Raw genomic sequence first — 23434 nt, forward strand, 5'->3', positions numbered from 1 at the left:
CATTTAAAAACGCTTATAGATATACAATAACATATTACATAATACCTGTAATATTCCACTGCTGGGCAAAAGCCTCTTTCCCCATGTGAGAGAAGGATCAGAGCCTAATCCACCACGTTGCTCCAATTCGGGTTGGCGGATCTATACTAATAGTTTATAAAGAAAACATTTTTATTTTTTGTTTGTAAAAGATAAAATTAAAAATTATTGAACTTTTTTAATAATTATTTCACCAGGAAAGCCTTACGTTATCACCGAGTAGCATACGAATCGTCATCAATATCTAATGCCTTGATTTAAATGGGAGTAAATGGAACTACTTAAATTGTGTAATTTCCACGGGCAAAACCGTGAGCTAAAAGCTAGGGCAGTATAATACTGAGCACCCAGCTAAATAAGTACTTGAAATTCATAGCCACTTTGAGCGTTCTACTCATGTAATGGAAACCTCGTAAAGATCCATTGAAGCAGTCTATCCGAAAGTAATCAAATCAGATCTATAATTGATTTGAGCGCCTTTGAAATTTAATTGTATGCTGGGTTTAGATCGCGCGCATAATGAAATTTAGACGTTATCCAAGAAAACATATCTAATCATATTTATAAGTTGAATTCGTAAATCTAATTTAATGTTGGATTAGTTTCCTTTAAAGATATTATTATCTATACTTACTTTTTCACTAGTAAAATAAATTGAAATTAAAGGAGTTTTGATCTTAACAATATGTAATCAAATTTTAAGCTGTTGTTCCCTTTTGTCAACCCATTAGCTCGTGCTACCAACCAACCCTTTTGGCACCAGCTTGCTATCATCGATTATTAAAGTGTTAGCGAGTAATTTTAGAGAAAACTTCATTTCAACAAAATTATCATTAAAATATTATACCTAAGTTGTATTTATTGAACAATGAAACTGAGAAGGTTCACAAGTAAAGTATTTTTAAGTAAGAGAAAAAATGAATGAGACTGTCAGCCTTAACAACTGTCCATCACTACACGTTCCAGTTTGGTATAAGGAAGCTGTCTTACCCGTTATCCTACGAGAACGACAAATGCTCGCTACTCGAGGTGAAAATATCCAATGATCAATCTATAATCTATATAAACGCGAAAGGTCATAATCTATATAAACGCGAAAGGTCATTCATCACGAAATCTCCGAAACTATAACACCTACAAACTTGAAATTTGGCAGGTAGGCTCCTTATAGGACGTAGACATCCGCTAAGAACGGATTTTACGAAACTCAACCCCTAAGGGGGTAAAATGGGGGTTGGAAGTTTGTATGAGAGTCCCATGTTTTTGACGTAAGAGACTTGAAATTTAAAATGTAAGCTCTATAGATAGATGGTGAAAAGGTGTCCAAATAATGTATCTTTAGAAATCAACCCCTTTTTGGGTTAAAACGGGGGATAGTAGGTCGGCTCACTGATCACGAAATCTCCGAAACTATAACAGTTACAAACTTGAAATTTGGCAGAAAGGCTCCTTATAGGGCGTAAACATCCGCTAAGAACGTATTTTACAAAATTCGACCCTTAAGGGGGTAAAAAGGGGGTTGGAAGTTTGTATGAAAGTCCCATGTTTTTGAAGTAAGAGACTTGAAATTTAAAATGTATACCTTATAGATGATGAGAAGGTGTTCAAATAATGAATCTTTAGAAATCAACTCCCTTTTGGGGTTAAAACGGGGGATGGTAGGTTTACTCACTCATCACGAAATCTCCGAAACTATAATACCTACAAACTTGAAATTTGGCAGATAGGCTCCTTATAGGACGTAGACATTTGCTAAGAACGGGTTTTACAAAACTCGACCCCTAATGGGGTAAAACGGGGTTTGGAAGTTTGTATGAAAGTCCTATGTTTTTGAAGTAAGAGACTTGAAATTTAAAGTGTATGCTCTATAGATGGTGAGAAGGTGTCCAAATAATGTATATTTAGAAATCAACTCCCTTTTGGGGTTAAAACGGGGGATGGTAGGTTGATTCACTCATCACGAAATGTCCGAAACTATAATACCTACAAACTTGAAATTTGGCAGGTACGTTTCTTATAGAGCGTATACATTTGCTAAGAACAAATTTTATGAAACTCTACCCCTAAGGGGATAAAACGGGGGTTGGATGTTTGTATGAAAGTCCTATGTTTTTGGAGGAAGAGACTTGAAATTTAAAATGTATGCTCTATAGATAGTGAGAAGGTGTTCAAATAATGTATCTTTAGAAATCAACTCCCTTTTGGGGTTAAAACGGGGGATGGTAGGTTGACTTACTCATCGCGAAATCTCCGAAACCATAACAGCTACAAATTTGAAAATTGGCAAGTAGGTTCCTTATAGGGCATATACATTTGCTAAGAACGAATTTTATGAAACTCGACCCCTAAGGTGATAAAACGGGGGTTGGAAGTTTGTATGAAAATCCTATGTTTTTGAAGTAAGAGGCTTGAAATTTAAAATGTATGCTCTATAGATGTTGAGAAGGTGTTAAAATAATGTATCTTTAGAAATCACCTCACTTTTGGGGTTAAAATGGGGTATGGTAGGTTGACTCACTCATCATGAAATCTCTGAAACTATAATACCTACAAACTTGAAATTTGGCAGGTACGTTTCTTATAGGACGTATACATTTGCTAAGAACAAATTTTATGAAACTCTACCCCTAAGGGGATAAAACGGGGGTTGGATGTTTGTATGAAAGTCCTATGTTTTTGGAGGAAGAGACTTGAAATTTAAAATGTATGCTCTATAGATGGCGAGGAAGTGTCCAAATAATACATCGTAATCTATATATATATATAAAAGAGAAAGGTCACTGATTGACATGACGAGAATTCAAAAACCGCTGGATGGTCGGTCCATCCATCCAAGATGGACAAAGATGAAATTTGGCAGGGAGGTAGATTATAGTTAGTAGACGTCCGCTAAGAATGGATTTTGCGATATTCCATCGCTAAGGGGGTTTAATTGGGGTTGATAGTTTGTATGAAACATATACAGTAGCAACAAGTGCGTCTGATAGGTTATTCATACTGCAGCCTGAAAATAAAATTAAAAATGTGGTGTATAGAGAGGTTTTATAAAAATAACTATTAAATTATACTAAATTGTGCCTTTGAAAAAGTTACTCAGAGTGATAAGCATTTCAAGTGACTGAAATAAAAAAAAAATAATTTTGCGTTAAGCATCTTAATAGTAATGCATATCTTCATAACCACGCGGATGTAGTCGCGGGCAACAGTTAGTGTATTATAAAACAAAGTTCCCAAAAGCGTATGTGACCGATTCCCTCAAAATCTACTTAACGGATTTTCATGCGGTTTCACAAATGGAGAGAGGTCTTCAAGAGGAAGGTTTACGGAACGGCAAAGCCGATTTTGATGAGAGTTTCACTGGAAGTTTGCCGGGAAAACTTTGTGACAAACTGATTTCAACGCGGGCGAAGCCGCGGGCACAGCTAGTAGTATTATAAAGCTATCATATCTCATTGTAATCCACGTCACTAAGTATTATTAATGTTACGAAAACTCTTCAATCCTTTAGTGTACGAGAGTATCAAATGACAATGACAGTAGCAATACTAGTTCTGACCCACCTTGGGAACTCTGGCTGCCTTACCTTACTCACAACAAACAACATTATATATTGTTTATTTCAGAAAACAAAGAAATATATAATTTTCGGTCGGTATCATAAACATTAAATAACGATGGTAACTTTTGGGAGAGTCACTTGCTAACCCCAGGTAGTATATTAACTACAGCGCGGTGGGTTGAGAAGAAACTTTTCTCTTATTTGAAGACTTATGCCCAGCAGTGAAAAGTCTAAGGGATGTGTAAATTCTAATATGTTTTAAACTAAATCCATAATTCAAATATTACACTTACCGTTCAAAAATCTTTTATTACTATAACATAAATGAACAATTTTACTGGTATTAAAATTCAATTTGAAGAGAATGAAAGAACTGTAATTATTTAATTAATGAGCTTGAGAACACCGTCAAAGTTGAATGAATATAATTGAGAATTGCAATTTTCGTGAAATAAATTGAAACAACTTGTTTTGAAACATTTTAATTTTTATCTTCTAAGTTTTTCAAAGAAGGTTCTTGCTTTAACTTTTTTTTTGTTTTATGTCTAAATTTTTGAATTTACGGGTCTTAATTTTCTAAAAGTATGTCTAAATATTGACTTGTAAATTACTAAACACTACCTATTTGAAATTTGCATTGATGTCTACGAGAAATTCTTAAAATTAATAACACATTATATTTAATATTATGGTTTTACATAATGCAATCATGGTATTCGCCAGGCGATGTGTATGTACAGTCAAGGCGTAGAATTTTCAAGTGCTATGTGTGTTTTAAATTATTCTTATATCGCAATAGATTGTTAGCGGGAACATATACGTAACCATAGTATGTAACTTGAAGTGCAATGAGTGCTGGTTAAACTTCGTGAACTTCTACTTAATAGCAGAAAATTTTGATATGCTTGCCTACAATAAATTATTAAAACTCTGAACAATACAGCACACAAAACAACCATTGTAATAATAAAACATGGCATAAAATGATAAGACTAAAGTTATGGTATTTATTATATCGTGACTCAGAGTATTAAGTTAAAATCTCTTTTAAACATTTTTAACAACGAAAATTTCAACTCTTTATAACAATGTCACGTCGTTACGACAGTGTTCTCAGCGGGACACATATAAGCCGTTACTGCGAAAGTGTCATATTACAAAGAGAAACAGCTGCCACATGACACGTGTTAAAGCGAGAGGGAAAACGAATTAGGGTCCGATTCATATTTTCTCCTAAATGTTACGTGTGCTTTGACTAAAGTAAATTAGGAATGTGATTGCACATGTATATAGACATTTAAAGAGTTGTAATATGTGTGTGTTGCTACAAATTATAAAATATTTCTTTATACATCACTCTTATGTAGAGCTTATTATCCCTGTTTGGATTATAAGCAAGATAAGTGTTTAATCAAATTGACATGTCTCATCAGTTAGCAGAATTAACAACCGACCTATCTCAGATATTGTATATTAGCGATATATATGAGTTATTTGTTGTTATATTGCAAAAGGATTTGGAACGATGATCTACATAAGATTGCTGGTGGAGGCTAGATGAGGATTGCAGAAACTGAGATATCTGGCGCGAACTTGGGGATGACTGACTGAGCGTTAGCTATCTGATTCTAATGGAATTTCAACAGAAATTCAGATACATTTTTGAGACCTACCGTTGATGTAATTATTTGACCATATTGCAGAGAGATGCTATCTATATGCTTATACACTTTGATCAGAACTTTGATCTACATGTAGCTTATCCATGGTCGATGTCGTATAGTTGACATCCAATTTAATAAATATTATTTAAAACTTTAGCGCTTTTTGAAAAATTATTAAAAAAATACGGCGTTTGATACCATGACATTTTTTTAATTCTAAAAAAAAAACAAGAATGTCCTGACGCACATAACTTTGATAAACTTTTTTAATTGCTGACAAATATTTTGACCTAAGATCGAAAAACATTTTAGTATTTTATCATCATATTAATAGCAATTTACATCGTTTTAATGTAAACATGAAATGATTTGATACTAGTTCACAAAGCAAATAATATGATTATAATCGTTTTGAGTCATTTGTAATATAAATACGTTAATTAAACAGTCACAATAAAAGCCGTCATAGAAGTAACATTAGTAAATTAATAATGTGAACAATTAATTACGGTAATGGATATATCAGTTATTTATATCTGATAGATAATTGTTTGAGATATCATCTGTGATATGTTTTTGGGTTTAATGTAATTTAATAACCAGCAAATAGTCTATAGCTAAGCTTCTTCTTACTTGACTTGATAACTTAATTCAGCCTGTAACATCCCACTACTGGCCATTGGCCTCTTCCTCCATGTAGGAGAGGGATTTCTTACTTAAAAAAATTGAATTAAAGTTCAATCACCCTTTGCTTCTATTCAGAAAAACGTCTATTTAAAATTAAAAAACTCATAATTGCTCATAAAAATAATCTTAAAAGAAGTAATTTGTGGGTCAAAAAACATGCCACATATTAACTGTCCATTTTACTTGCACGTATTATACAGCCTGATAGGACATATAAAGCGTTTCCTCAAATTTAATATCTGTAGTTTTGTCCAGTCTGTCCCAAAATCTCTCCTTAGAACTGCTAGTTCAATCAATAGAGTTCGATTTGTAGAACTTTAGAATTTAGAAACACGTAAATCAAACATAAAAACAAAAATTAGCCAACCAGCACCTAAGCACTACTTGGCTTAATATCGTCGATATGTCACGCTCTCAGCAAACCAAGCGTCAAGTGCCGTATTACCACGAGGTGATTAACTTGTAATGGGAATGGATCGCAAGTGAACCATTTATTACAGACCCTCGGTCCGTGGTCGATTCGAACGCTGGTCATCAATCTTGATTGAATAAAGAGCTAGGTCTAGGTACGGATTTTGGGTAAGTGGATATTGAGATATCGTCTGAAACAATATATCACGAAAACGATTTATTGGTACATTAAGTTGTAATTGTAACGTTTTTGCTATGTAATACCCTAGAGTTTTGCTGCGTATATCCAGATCCCGTGGAAGTTTCGGTATTGAAAGTAGGTTATTCGTTAATCCGGTTTTTAAACTATGTGCATGCCAAGTTACGGATGGATATCTGTCATAAAAAAATTGTAAAACAGGGTCAAAGTACGGTTCCATTGGCATATTTCGGGACAGATCCCTAAAAAATTGTCTCTTGAACGAGATTTTCCATCTTATTAAGACAACGTTAACTTCGCTTTTTTCAACTCTTACCAACTTTAGGCTCTTTTACGGTATATTTCTAATCTTGTCCAAATCAATGAAGCAAAATGTCTTAACACCTTACTCTACTATAATATCTCTCTCTCTCTCTCTCACTCTCTCACTATCAATCTCCCTCTATCTACATTCATATATTATAATTTGTTTTTTCATTCATTATTTTACCGTAACAAGGACTACATGTATAAAACGAAATATTCTCTATAAAAATCTATAATATTGTCATACAGGTCCATGTTTTGAACACATTAAACTATTTTAGCCTATTCACATTTCCATAGAATGCAAATGTAATTAGCACAGAAGGTGTGAGCTACATCTTTTGTTAAAGAAAGAAGAAGAAAAAAGTACAACAATACAATAATGATCCAAACAAATATTGAGTTCTGTTCAGTGCTTCTAAATAGCCTCTAAATAATAAGAGTCCCAGACCGTTTCATAATCTCAATTTCCAAAAATGGTCTTTCATTTTCAAAGTGTAAGAAAAAAGGATTTTTATGAGTTTCAATCTAGTTATATCATATGAGTGATAATTAAATCACTTTTTCATTTTAACTGTCCCATTATTTGAATTGAAATAATAATCTACATAAATTATTTTATTTGTGATAAGTTTTTCTATTTTTCATAAAGGTATACAAGATTCTCATATAAAATGCTTAACATATTTAAACGCAAACTTGCGTTGTTCCAAATTTAAATTCTTCCGTAATACATTACGTGCTTTGGCCTTGTGACAAAATTTGAAGAGAAATTTTTGCGAGCACTTTTCACATCGGTTAAGTGGACAAATGACGTTTTATTTAAACGAAATTTTAAAACTACTAAAATTGATTAATCATTTTACTTTTGCAAACAATTTTTAGATAAAAAAGAAGAAACAGAGTAACGTAGTTTAATTATAAATAATTAGACCATTAAATAACTTAAAGTTTTACGATTTTTTTTGTCAGAAAACGAATATGAACGTATGACCAAACTGGGATAGTATTCAGCTATATTTTATCCTTTTACAATCCAGTACCAAGTTTTCTTTCCACTGGCATTATTTATCGTACAATTATAAATTGAAATACCTAGTTACTAATATTATTTCGACTTTAGAATAAAATGATTTGCTATGATAAAAGAAATTTAATATTAAATGAAGTGAACCTCAAACATTACTCCACTTCTCCATTATCATATTTTTACGGTAGGAAATATTCAAATCGAATTTTCAAACGGTGAAAGAACTACTCGAGTTGTTACAACCGTAATATGTAAGCCTCATCGCAAACTGTAAGATTTTTGTGTTAGAAATGCACCTGGTACGAATTCCTAGACATTTCGTTTTAAAAAAACTTACCTAATTTTTGACAAGCGCTCGAAGATTGAAGGCTCAACAATGTCCAAACTATCTCTCTAATAAGGGTAGAAGTCTTTGTATACAAACATACATAATTATATAATTTTCTGTCAGTAGCTTTAAATCTCCACTTTTTAAGATTTTTTATTAGTAGTATTAGTCAAGTTTTTTTTTTTTTATATAAAATTCAGTGGTTTATTTTCGAATTTTAAAGAACCACGTTCTATCTACAATATCATGATAAACTAATGAAAAACGTACACGTTTATCTCTGAAAGCTTTTGCAACAGTTTCTATTGCATAATCTCTATATTATATTTAGTAGCACTAAGAAAAATTTCACCTCTCAAATAAACGTGACTCAGACACGTAAAGCAGACAGAAAACAGACAGCATTTTCACTTTAAAACAGCTAGTGGTACTGGTTGAATACTTCTAGTTGCGAGCTTAAAGAACATTTTCATTATTAACCATGGTAATCGACACTTCTTTATTCCCGGAGTTAATGGATCTGTTCGAGGAGGAAAAATAACTCTCAAACGAGCGCCGCGGGTGTGGACAGTGGAACGTCTTTGATAATAATTTCTTTTGATAGTCAACGGTTAATTTTCCGAGAAAATTGATCGACAATTGACGCTTTAATAATTTAAATTGTGAATAATTTTACGACAGTCGATTGACAGGTGGGTTGTGAATTGTCAAAAATTATACAACGAACAAAAAAAATACGAGCTTCTTTTCGAATTTATTTTTAAAATTTAAACGGAATCGACGGCAATCCTTTATGCTGAAATACTTATTTCTTTGATATTCTGAAATTTAATTTGTGCTCAAGGTCACTGTTTAGCTAAATTGAGTTTTAGATTAGACTTTATTAAGGTCTAACTGGTCCTGATAAATTATATTATCTAGAATAGATTGCTCGGTTTTCATTTGACAAAGGATCAAAAGCTAAAACTAATCCTACAGCTTTTTGCTAGGCAGACTGTCAGTAAAGCTGGCGATATATAAAATCAGTGAATAATCTCTATTGACGTTTGCTTAACACTAGAGTATGATCAAACAGTACGGGCGATAGGCCATAGGGTGTTTTTTTATTAAAGTTTTTATTTCTAAGTCAACTTATTCCGAATAAAATAATTATAAAGTATATTTATTTTATTCTAAATATTTAAATATAACCAGGAAAAGGGCCCTTAACCTTCTGTCAGTCGCGCATTTTTTGTTTACGCGGTTAGTCGCGTGGGGTCTCTCAAGACCCCAAAAATAAACAGCCTAAAAAAACAACTATCTAATTAAATTTTCTTAACTATCTTAGCAAATTATTGGTAATTAACCTAATTACAATATAACTACAACGAGTTACGTAAAAATATTCTTTTATTTCTGCCTTCAACTTACAATCTAAAAGTAGGAACCTAAATTTCTCTCCTTGAGATCACAATCACAAAAAAAAAAAATGTTTTAATGTAACTAAATGCAGGAACTTCTCCTTTTAATAAATCTATATACAATAACACTAAAATTATTGCAGCAATTATAGGAGCACAAAACACGTTTGTATCTCACGGCACTTACACACGAACCGAAGTTAATGGGTATACGCAGCAAGTATAATCCAAATTAGGAGGGTACCCAAAATATTGAATCGCTGAGATGGTTTTAAATGTTAAAATTTTACATTTCTGTAACACCTGGGCTTTCAAAGACCCCACGCGACCAACGGAGGGTTAAGTAAAAACCCCAGTAAAAGAGCAACCCGGTAGTTTGAGATTTGATTCTGATCTGAGGTCAGAAGCATGGAGGATCGCGCATATCAACATAGCTTATATAACTAGTACATCCTGACACGCGTTGGGTCAGTCAGCTTTTTCTGTGGCGAAAATTTCCCTTAAATAAACTTTTGTAGATGATATAATTTATATGCACAATATATTTTTTTATTTAATATAACCTATGTCATTTTTTTTAGTTTTAATACAAACTATTTTAAACCATGAGCTTAAAGGTTTTATATGTGTAAATTTTTAGTAATAACTTGTTTTACTACTTTACAAGAAATTCAAGTTTTTATTTTTAAAGTAAACGTGTTTTACTTTAAACTAAGTACTTCGACTCTATCTTTACAAGGCGAGTATAGCGTGTATACTTCTAAGTTTCATTAGGTCCTTAGAACAGAGGAAATGAAAAAGTGATACAAAGGCACGATAGATTTACTTTATTCAAAAATACATTTGAATTTTGTAGGTTTACATAGTTTCGTATATGGTTAGTTTAGATAACGTTAATATGATTTTCATATTTGTTGTGACATAAAATTCTTTGTTATGCTCGATGACATTTTTAAACGTCTACATTCTGAATCTAGCCCCACTGATTTGAAAGCCTTTAGCCATAGTAGGCGGTGCTTATTACAATTTATTGCGTTATAAATTCAAGTTTTAGCGTAAAAGACGGTCGTTTCATTAACTCACCTCTTCGAATATTAAATGTAAACAGACCACCTCGTGTGCTCGAAGAATTGTAATTGAGTTGAATTTATTAAATTTCGTCTAAGCTACGTGACTGCCCGCGGGCCAGGGCTTTCAACCCCATTAACCTTGTCTCAGCGTGATTTAAGGACGAAATACGTATTTCCCTGTTTTTGCCTTTCACTTGCGCGGTTCAGATTTTTTGGTATATTTAATCCCACTAATATGAGAGAAGTTGGACGAAGTTGTTTAGGAAAATTTCTAGTATGGTTTATATTTTTTTTGTTGTCGTCAAAAGTTTTGTGGATGTCATTAAAATGGATTGTGATTTTGTTTTCCCTTTTTATTTCAGTCATTGCTGCAAATAGTTAAGACGAACAAAGCGAAATTCCTATTAGGTTTGCGAGCGATCCTTGCACGTTCCTTTTTTAAAAATATTTAAAATTGACTTTTAATTTTTATAATAATCCTATGTGTACAATTTTGCTTAGTAAATTACGTAGTGTATATTCTATAAGTGTAGTTAAAATTTAGAAACATTTAAAAAACAATTACTCGATATTTTATGTTTTTTGTCGAATTAAATCACAAAATTGAACTACAGCAATGAAAATGAGAAAATAAAACGTGATTATATTGCTTTCTAAATGGTTACGCGAATTTCATTCACTATAATAAAACAACTTTTTTGGATTTTATCACGGTTTATTAATAGTTAAAACTAATTAATATTTTAAAAACTATTACTCAATATTTTACGTTTTTGTTCAATTTAATCATAAAATTGAACTGCAGCTATATCAGTGAAAATGAGAAAATAAAATGTGATATATTATTTTCTAATGTTTACGCAAATTTCACTCATTATAATGAAACAAATGTTTTGGATTTTGTCACGGCTTATTAAGTTTTTTAAATGCCCGACGTTTCAGATATTTTCCAGCAACCATAGTCACGGGAGGACTCCTCCCGGTAAAATCCGAAAAAGTTGTTTCATTATAATAAAACGTGATACTTTACATATATCATTACAGACGATTCGGTAAAACGGTACTTGAAAAAAGTTAATGTACCAAGTTACCTAAAATTCTTACCCGGTAAAGAATTTATTTTATCTCACCGTAAAATTTTTCAATGAATCAGAAATACAAAAAAAAAAAAAAAAAAACTCACGCTGCTGTGATTCAGAAGTCAATATTTTCAGCAGTTAGATTTTTCGAATATTTTTTTAAAATCGTTGAAATACACCGAACATTGTAATGGAAATATATTTTTTATTTAAGCTTTTTAGTTTTCACTTGTTCACTAGAATGGTTTTTAGACCGTCGCAATGTGTATAGTATAATTTCGTAGGATTTATAAAGTATAATTTTGTTTTGTTTTTGCAGCTGTGTCCGGTATTTTTTATATGAAATACGTTTAATTCGAAAGGAATATATCATGTGTTTTGTTACCAGAAATATCCATTCATGTAAATAATAAAACTGGTTTTTAGTCACAGCAGAAAACATTTTTCGTATATCTGATCTATTTATACATTCGGTATTGTATTTATATTTTTAGAAATTGTTATATATAGTTTCTACGGTATCTTAAAAAAACTTGCTTCAGTGATCATAATATAAATTTTCTCAAGAATACATGCAAGGTCATGATTTTTTTTTTATTATTAAGGTATGAACAAGTACAAGATCTTTTATGACGTCCTGTCAAAAATATATGGTATTAATATATATTAGTAGCTCAACATGCAAATCCTAAATTATAAATTTCATATTTTAGTATATAGTAGTGACATTTTTTTTTCAAATAATATACGATTTTGGTGTCAAACATTGCATGATAAATAAATGAAAAAATACCCTACATTCCTTCGATGTTACTTTTAAACAGTTGGAGATAATGTAGCGGTATGTAAAAGAAAATATGAATTTAATTTGACTAGCCCGTTGGCGCAGTTTGTAGTGACCCTGCTTTCTGCTCCGAGGGTTGTGGGTTCGATTCCCACCCCGAGTCTGGGTGTAATATAAATATTTATTTATATATTTATATATGTATTAATTATAAGTATGTTTATCGAAAAAAAAATGTAGCTATATACCAGTCGGCTGTTACCTATAACACAAGCATTAAGTTGCTTACTTTAGGAACAGACGACCGTGTGTTATTGTGTAAATATTTATTTATTTATTTATTTAATATTTTTTAAATTAAAGCAGTCGTACACTGTTGGAGTCGAGTAAATGTTTGTCAATTTTATAAGATTAATGCGCGGAAAAACCACATTCAACATCACAGTTCAGGGGCGAATAAATATTTATTACAAGCTTGTCGATTGTGGAATTCATTACGACTCACTATAAAACGCGCACAATCATCAACTTTTAAGAAAATCATCAAAGAGATGTATTTTTCTTCTTAAATTATGTCAAATAATGTCATTACTATTACTTAGATTATTTGAATTTGATGTTGCCTTTCGTTTTCATTTGTTTAGTTACTCTTTTATTATACGTATAGATGTATAGCATTTGTGTATGTATGTATATAAGTATGTATGTTTATTTGTTTGTAAGTATTTCTACTATATTTTAGATATATTTTATTTATTTGTTTTTCTTTCTTTCGTATATTTTTCGCCCGTTCACACACTTTCCTTATCCCAAAAGTTGCCAATTATGCTTATCCAATTGTTGCAACTGATGCGACTATTGTACTTACAATTGTAATTCTGTACTTTGTCAATTATGTATTGTTATGAAAAAAGTATAAATAAATAAAATTAAAAATAAGTAAAATAAATATTAGGAATTAATCGAAAATGTCTTATCGTCGATTATGTGTGGTCGCGGCTGTAGATCCGAATGTTTGTATTTACGAAACAAACATTTGTCCTGGTCTGGGCGTTACTGATTATTTTATGTGTGCATCCAGTTATCATTAAATATCTTATTTCACTGTTACGTTTGAGTATAAGGCATTTATTTGTTTATTTTATTTCCTCATCAATCAAAGCAATATTTATACAAGTTATGATAAAACTCTCCTACATGGAGAAATAATCCCTTGCCCAGCCATGCGATCTTGATATTAGCGTGATCGTGGTAAAACAATGTGTGTGAAATTGCACTATTTACAAAATAATTTCATTCAAATTACATTAGTTGACGCGTGCAAGTCAATCATTTATATATATATATATATATATATATATATATATTGCCTCCCATTTTAGAAAAAAAAAATCACAATAACTCCGCATAGATTTTATATAGTTTTATAGATAATTGCTTGCTCCACCGGAATCAACAACTCAAAAATATACTATTGCTTTTGTTTTTGTAAATTAATTAATTATTAAAATTATATATTTGACGGTTTTAATTTTGAATCAACGTCAACACGATTGACGATCAATAAATTTTTCAGTTTCAAATCAACTCACATATATATTTTTTTTTAATTTTATAAAGTGATAAATATTATACTTATTTAGTGAGAATTATTCGTACGGGTATAGCAAGTACATTAATAATTTTCAACTAACATACAATCCGAAATCTATTTCGTTCGTAAGTTTCTACGTAACTCAAGTTCGTAACTTTGTCACTTTTAAAAATTTTACCATAGAATAAGATGTAAGTCGTTCTAACGAACCATTTTTAATATGATTTCAGAAAGTTTGCGATATAATTACGGACTTGTAGCTTTGCACTGGACTTGTCAACGCTATTTGAAAGATAATTTGAATTTTCGTTTTCATGTTTACTATTTTGTGGACTCCATGTTGGATGTAAGGCCGAATCCTATATTCTATGTAATTATAAAACTACATTTATTGTGTTACTCATAATAGAAAGCATTTAGAAACGAAAAATATTATGGATCTATGATACTTACATTGATTGATCTTACATACTTCAAAAAATTAGTTAAAAAACGTTACCTTAATACTGAGTGCGATTCCAATTAAATTTATTTATTTATTTTATTTATTATTTTTTTAACCGACTTCCAAAAAAGGAGGAGGTTCTCAATTCGACTTTTTTTTTTTTTTTTTTTATGTATCTTACATCAGAACTTTTGACTCGGTGGAGCGATTTCGACAAATTTTCTTTTAATCAAAAGGTGGTGTGTGCCAATTGGTCCCATTTAAATTTATTTGAGATCTAACAACTACTTTTCGAGCTATATCTAATAATGCGTTTTTACTTGACGCTTTTTTCGTCGACCTACGTTGTATTATACCGCATAACTTTCTACTGGATGTACGGATTTTGATAATTCTTTTTTTGTTGGAAAGAAAATATCCCTAGTTTAGTACCATGATAAGGAAATCAGGATCTGATGATGGAATCCCAGAGAAATCGAGGGATACTCTTGAAAATCCGCAATAACTTTTTACTGGGTGTACCGATTTTAATAATTTTTAATTTAATCGAAAGCTGATGTTTGTCATGTGGTCACATATAAATTTTATTGAGATCTGATCACTACTTTTTGAGTAATCTTTGATAACGCGTAGTTACTTGACTTTTTTTTCGTCGATACACGTTGTATTACTCGTCGATATAATTGAAGTCGGTTATTTTTTTCGTTTGCGAGCAAACACAATTAATTAATTTTTAATTTTTATGGCGAAATTGGTTGTAAGTGCTATGAGATACTGTTGTTATATTTATTAGTTTACTAGCTGACCTGGCGAACTTCGTATCACCTTATTTTTTTCTGAAATATAATAATAACATAATATATCAAAATAAAATATAGCCTATCTTTTAAGTTGGATCAAACTGCACACGGTGTGCAAATTTGACTAAAATCGGTTAAGTAGTTTAGGGGTCCATTGAGGACAAACATTGTGACACGAGATTTATATATATTAAGATTATATTATATTATTCAGATGTATATATGCATTGCTTGTAAGTATTAATGTGTAGATATTTGTAAGTTTATTATAATATAACTGCACCACCTACCCGATCTTCAAATAACTAATACTCAATCCTATTTCGGGTTGTCTGGAAGAAATGGCTAACTAGCCATAAGACCGCCTCTTGTACTACACATTCTTAAGTTGTCTGTATTATTATTATTTTGTATTTGCATATTGTTGTGTACAATAAAGAGTAAATAAATAAATAAATACTTTGATGTAAATAATATAAACTGACCTGTTCCTAATTTGACTCGCAAACGAAGGATTCTGTACCGTCGTAGTTGAACATCAAGCTAAATACTCTGAGAAAACATTTTCTTATATAGTCATTTGATCGAAATTTATATTTCACTTCATTGTGTAGATATATCGATATATTGTGTAGATATTTATATATTTATACATATTATAGTATTTACTAGCTGTACCCCTCGGTATTTTCGAAAAAAAAAAAATATCAGGAAAAATATAGCCTTTCTCGGTGAATATGGGTATCCAACACAAAAAATTATATTCATTATTTCCTGACATTAGCGCATTTAAACAAACACACTTTTCAGCTTTATAATATTACTATATATATATATATATATATAGCTTTTTAAATGAACATGGTTATTTTTATTGCTAAAATTATATTAATCTTTTAAAACTATCTACTAACGTGCTATCGTGCTCGTTAAATAAATGAAAAAAAAAAATATGGTAAATATCCCGCTTTTGAATAATCTTAGCAATCTATGTAGCTTACGTAGTAGACCAAAGGATAAATAAAAAGATAGTCTTGTCTGAGTATTAATATATGTTATATTGGTTCGAGAAAACACAATAGCATAGAGATCGTCTTTCAGCGATCCGTCCTTGTACCTTTTTATCCTTTGTTAAAATCAATTTGCTATGTAATATTTCTGTTATGTTAAATATACTTATTCTTATTTCAGTCGCAGTTGACTCTTAATTGTTGAATTTATTAATATCTTACTTATATAAACGTGAAAATACATCCATAGTTATTAGCATCCTTTTTGCGGGCACGCTGTTCTAACGAGGTTTCTTTGAAGTTTGTAATATGAAAAAAAAAATGTGCTATGACTGGGAAGCTTCCTTTTGCAATCCTTTGATTTTATAATATCGGGTTTTTGTACCATTTTTGATTTCCGCTTCGTATGTATAAGGCTTCCTTCACATATGTTTTAGAGATATGATACTCGAATATAAGTTATAGTTGAACCTATGGGCTATCGGCTTATTCCGAAACTTGAGCGGCCAGACTGGAAAAGTAGTTTAAAGTGTCTTGGAGAAAATCGTAGACAGATATTGTTACTTTCAAGTAATACTGTTTTGTAATTGTGTTTTTGTGTTGTGTAGTGATGAGTAGGTTAATAAAAATTTCTTGGTAAAGTTGGAGGTATGATCAGCATGTACACGTATATTTATATCAAAACTACACTGCAGAGGTTGTCGTTGAATGTACACAGTATTATACACGAGAAAAGTTAAAAACTAAAACTCGACAACGAATATATATATATATATATATATACATATATATATATCAGATCACTTTATGTACTATAGAGGGTACCACATTTAATATAAAGTGACGTCATATAGCCAATAAGCAGCGTATAATTAAGACGCTTCGAATGATACCTCATTTATCTAAATATGAGAACATTTATACATAGACTGCTAAAGTTCTAATCTCATTTTAACTTTTCCGTAGTCGGGTAACAAGTACAAGAGAAACCCGACTGTTGAGAAAATATCCTGATATAAGACAATTTACCATACAACAGAAGTAGATCAGCCTATGAAAAGTTAGCCAAAATATATAGTAACACGTTTACGAGTATGTACATGTCTAGAAACATAACTCTCGTATGTGGGCTCACAACAGTCAGATGATAATTACCGTACTATTATTATACTATAAGACTGTTGACAACAAATTTGTATGATAATATTTCATGTTTTAATAATTTGTAAGTTATGAGAACATAGCTTTGGTACGGCGAGAAAATGAGGCGCTCACGTCACTTCACTGAATGTATCATACGGAGGTACAGTTGAAATGAAAATGTCTTAATATGGCAGTATTATTTACTGCGATTCTTGTTAATATGTATATGAGTAAAAAAAACGAAATATAATATTCCATTTTAATAATTTAGGAAACATTGTTTAATATTTGTGTCGAATGAATAAAAATCTTTTTATTTTCGAATTAACAACTTGATAACTGCGACTTTATCTACGCTAAACTAAGTAATAATTAGAAATGACAAATAAGTCATTTATATTTTATTTTAATTTTCTTTTTAATGTCATAGATTATGTTTCTTGAAAGAAATTTTTAACCGACTTCCAAAAAAGGAGGAGGTTCTCAATTCGACTGTATTTTTTTTTTATGTATGTTACATCGGAACTTTTGACCGTGTGGACCGATTTCGACAATTTTTTTTTTTAATCGAAAGATGGTGTGTGCCAATTGGTCCCATTTAAATTTATTTGAGATCTAACTACTACTTTTCGAGTTATATCTAATAATGCGTTTTTACTTGACGCTTTTTTCGTCGACCTACGTTGTATTATACCGCATAACTTTCTATTGGATATACCGATTTTGATAATTCTTTTTTGTTGGAAAGGGGATATCCCTAGTTTGGTACCATGATAAGGAAACCAGGATCTGATGATGGGATCTCAAAGAAATCGAGGGAAACTCTCGAAAATCCGTAATAACTTTTTACTGGATGTACCGATTTTAATAATTTTTAATTTAATCGAAAGCTGATGTTTATCATGTGGTCACATATAAATTTTATCGAGATCTAATAACTACTTTTTGAGTAATCTTTGATAACGCGTAGTTGCTTGACTATTTTTTCGTCGATCTACGTTGTATTACTCGTCGATGTAATTGAAGTCGGTTTTTTTTCGTTTGCGAGCAAACACAATTATATTCTGAATATTTCCAGTGCTTTCTAAATTTTCTATCTACACAAGATAATTTTTTTTCTTAATATGAATTGGGATATACACTTTTTTTTGTTTCAAGCTACTATTTTCATTACCTCATCGAGATAAAGTTACTAATTTATATTGATACTAATAAAAAAAATTAAGTGAACTTTGTGACAAACAAATAATATCAGAAATTTAAGTCTTGTGATTCGCGTTGGCAAGAAAACAAAGAATCTTATCATCATTTACAATTAACTCTAGATTAACTTACACTAAATCTTTTATTACCGACTGTATGGATGCTAAGACATTAAACTTGCATCTGTTTGTGCCATAGACTTCGGAGTATAAACTTTGTGCACATTCAACTAAGTTAGTAAATATGGATACAAACGTTCTATATAATTGTATATTAGATCTTTTACTCACAAGTATGAGTAATGTTCGTAATGTTACTCTATTATGGGGAAAGAGGAAATATTGCTAAATTCAACTCATTACTCTTTTGACCGACATAAAAATGAGGAGTCTATCTGAATGTTTTTTTTTGTATGCTCGTCGACATTTTATTTAAATTAAAAGTTTCTGTTTCAGAGAAAAATGTAACTCAATGTTGGCTCTTGATTAGTATCAAGATATAAAAAAAAAATTAGATTAATGGGATAGGATATGTTGCTGGAATCTAAGGAAAATTCCACAAAAATAACATGCAATGTTTCTTTATGCTTATTAACTTCGATATACCGGGTTATTCTTTTTTAGTGTTTTTTTTGATCTTTATACCATATAGATAAAATTCTCGTGTCACAGTTTTCGTTGCCATACTCCTCTGAAACGGCTAGACCGATTTTGGTGAAATTTTTTTGTGCTTATCTGGTATCTATGAGAATCGGCCAACATCTATTTTTCATCCCCCTAAATGTTAGGGGTAGTCCACCCCTAAATATTTTTTTTATTTTTTAGACAAAATTTTTAATTTCTATTTTTTTATGATACAACATTAAAAATACATACAACCCTAAATTTTCAACCCTCTACCATCAACCCCTATTTTTAAACAGCGTTTAGCGGCAAGACAACGTTTGCCGGGTCAGCTAGTACCATATAAATTTAACTGAGTAGTAACCATGTGAGTTTTAACTGAGGTAGGGCACAGCAGGTCTGCTCAAAATATTGAGCAGCCCGATTGGGGTACCCTGGACCTTACAGAAGGCTACAGTTTAATATTACAGTTTTCAAGCACTATTGTATTCTTGTTGGTGAGTAAGGTTGCCAGAGCTTCTGGGAGGATTGGGTGATGCTTCTGGTGTTGCAGTCGTTATAAACTATGGTAATCGCTTAACCATCATTCAAGCCATACGCTTGTTAGCCGACCTAGTTATATATATATATATATATATATATTAAAAAAAATATCCCAACAAAATGTAGTCATTAATCGATAATTAACCGTGAAGATATACAATTTAGCAATTCTCATAGTTTGTAAGTAAATCAGAAATGATTCAAAATGTTTTCAAAAAGTTGCTGACCGTGGTTTATTACTTTGCAAAATAATTGCTTACTTGTTTACTTTGTTTTCTCATTTACTAATAGGTAGTTTAATATTGGCTCATCTGGAACAAATGGCTAAATAGCCATAAGTCCGCTTATTGTACTACATAATCAGAAACTATCAAAACACTATGTTTAATGAATATTATGTGGTTTTAGTGTATAATAATGTAAGTAAATATGTATGAACTGTTAATTTTTATGTTAGACGTTGGAGCTTGTTGTGGTCTAAATGGCCTAAATGTTCATTTTTATTAGCCTCTTCCCCACACCTTAGAGAACACGTTCAAGCTATGGTCTTGGTTATAGACATAGACACCTAATAGTGATCCATCAACCCAGAATTGAGTAAAAAGCGTGACATATTAAGATCTAAAACGACATTTGTAAGGCTTTCGCCCAGTGGTAAGAAATTTAAAGACTTTTTTATTCAAAGATACTAGTAGTAGTTATCAACCAAAGAATTGCTATAACAAAATACTTCATAATGTATGAGTCTCATTGGCCTTAGTCCGTCTATTGCAGACGATTTAGACAGTGTCAGACAGTCACTGTGGCGCCTAGGCCACTCTTTAGGAAAACGCAGAGTTGCCTAAGCTCTGCTCCACCCTCTCGACCTCACTGGCTAGGCCCACAGGGACTACGAGTCGATACGTCTTTCGCATTTTAGAGCTTTCCCACGAATGCTTGACAGAGACCCCGTTCCGGGTTTCAAATGAAGTTTTCCTTCTCTAGGACCCTGATGATTTTGGGCCAGGTTTATTCTTCGGTCGCCTTTTACGACCCCCACGGGAAGGAAAGGGGTGGTGCTATTCTACTCGACCGACACCATACGGCAATGTATGAGTAATACTTAACCTTTAAGTATGGACGTCATTTTTTCTTAACATTACTGTGGACGTGTAGTCTCATAGGCTCCTATATGCACACAATTTTTTTTGGAGAATTTAATATAAGATCGCTTTAAAACTAATTACATATTAAAGTTATGTAGTTTAGCAATTAAATAACGTGCTTATATAATCAAATTTTATTTAAAAAATTATAGAAATATTAAAAATCCAAAATTATGGTTCTTTTCAATCGAAATCTACTTAGGTTACATTTTTAGGTAATAAAAGCAGCCAAACTTATTCCTATAACAAAATAAGTCTTTTTTCTCAAAATATAATGTATAACAAACCAAAAACACAAAAAAACTACTTCATATAACAAATATAAAAAAATTTGACAACAGTCAAATAACGTAAATTTATTGGCAGTCAGTGCACAAAGGTCTAGAACATTGGAGACACACAGGTTTGTTGCACCCAATACAAACATGGATAATCATCCTATGTTTTTTCGTGGAACAGATTTTATATGCTCTTCTGGTTTCTTGACTGGTTTCTTGATCCTAGACATCTTCTGTAACCATATAAATACCTAAAACTAGAGTCATGGTCAACCTCAGCTCTCCTGGCAGTCGTGTACTTATAAAACGTATAAGTACACGACTGCCAGGACAATAAGGCACCACAAGCACATGTACTAATTTTTTAAATCTCTTTCCGCAGCTTTTGTTTGGTGCATCTTATATAAGATGTACGCATTCACGGTACTCAAGTCTAGGACACGATATAGCGACACCATAGGCTATCTCTATAACTACAAAATTCTTCTCCTATGTCTTGGTCTTGGTCCTGGTCATCATCACTATCACTTTCATGATTTTGTATCAGTTTGGAGTCCAATATAAAAAAAAAAATCTTCAGTACTCTCTTCATTGTCAGACTGATCCGAAGCTAATAACAACTAACTCACTTCACCACAAAAGTGGATCTCCTGCACAAAATTTTTTCTCACAGAGTGCTGAACAGAACTCGTAGATGGTCGGTTTGATTTGAACTACCGGCTTTATTGTTTTTTGACATTTTGTACTTCAAAATCTGATACAAACGTAATCGCTTTTGTAAAATATATCATAGGGCAAAAATGGACGTGTAGCCTGACAGGCTCCGGTCAATATTTTGATGGTCATTACTTAGGTGATATTCATTGGAAGACGCCACCTCCTCTCTTGTTGGTAGTTTTACAACTAAAACAAAAGCTACTGAGCCGCTCAACCGCTGGCAGTTAGGGCAAATAGGTGAAACTAGGAAAACGAAAACAGCGAGTAGCCTGTGAGACTCCACGTCCATACTTAAAGGTTAAATTATAATAAAGACAATACAAAAAGTAAATAAAAAAATGTAATTTTAGAACATTCAGCTAGAGCTGTTTCATCATTTTATTCTTAACACGTGGTTCTTACAACAGCGATACTGATATTTTTAATACATTATTATAATATTTTATGGAAAGAGATTTTATATCATCATCACTTCAATCTATCGCAGTCCACTGCAGGACACAGGTCTAAACAAGTTGGCGTGAACTCATGCGTTTTGTCCATAGTCACCACGCTGGGCAGGCGAGTTGGTGATGATGACTGTCCATCTTCGGTCTGTGTATTTCAAAGCCAGCAGTTGGATGGTTATGCCGCCATCGGTCGGCTTTTTAAGTTGAAAGGTGGTAGTAGAACTGTGTTATCCCTCAGTCGCCTCATACGATACTCACAAGAAGAGAGGGGCTATATCTTTTACTGCCATAACTATACAGTCAAACTTTCTTATTCATAGGAATTTAATTTCACACTGTTCAAATGATTCTAAAACACCTAAAGACAGAGAATATTAATTACAATTTAATAAAGCCGACCAACCGAAGAGGCGACCCTCTTACGACATCCACGGGAAGAGAGGGGGAGCAGATTTTTTATATACGTTTCAAAATATTGAAAACCATAAATAAAATCTACCACATTTTTATACATATAGATCTAAGGAATAAAGGAAAAATGTTTAAGAAACAAAATGCTATTTTTACAGCGGTCTGGTAAAAATATACTCGTAGGAAAATGAGTTTTTAAACACTTCGACTTCTTTAAAGTTCCACGACACGGTTCAAGTCGAAATGATGCATGAAAATTTCACATCTGCAGTTATTCTAACGCATCATAATTGGACAGGCAAAAAACTTGAATTGCTGGCTTAAGTTACTGCGACGTAATTATTGCTAGTAAAATTATTTGGATATACTTTTATCGATAATTTATAGAGCATATGATACATTATATAAGCATTTGCTATTTTATTTATCTTATTTAAAAAAAAAAAAAAAAATAAACACCAAAAATTTAAAAATCGGGTTTTATTACTACTGAATATTTTGTGTAAGTATGAAACTG

At 31.7% G+C, this 23434-nt stretch overlaps 1 long non-coding RNA gene across 1 annotated transcript; it reads right to left on the bottom strand.

Moving 5' to 3' along the window:
• Positions 1 to 1418: 1418 nt before the first annotated feature.
• Positions 1419 to 20945, bottom strand: LOC123670499. The gene is made up of 3 exons (XR_006745917.1): positions 20821 to 20945; positions 14401 to 14403; positions 1419 to 1428 (listed from the first exon to the last, which is right to left on the bottom strand). It is a non-coding gene; the product is annotated as an uncharacterized LOC123670499 (long non-coding RNA).
• Positions 20946 to 23434: the final 2489 nt, after the last annotated feature.

This window comes from Melitaea cinxia, chromosome 4 (assembly GCF_905220565.1).
Source record: "Melitaea cinxia chromosome 4, ilMelCinx1.1, whole genome shotgun sequence".
In the NCBI taxonomy this organism is placed as follows: domain Eukaryota; kingdom Metazoa; phylum Arthropoda; class Insecta; order Lepidoptera; family Nymphalidae; genus Melitaea; species Melitaea cinxia.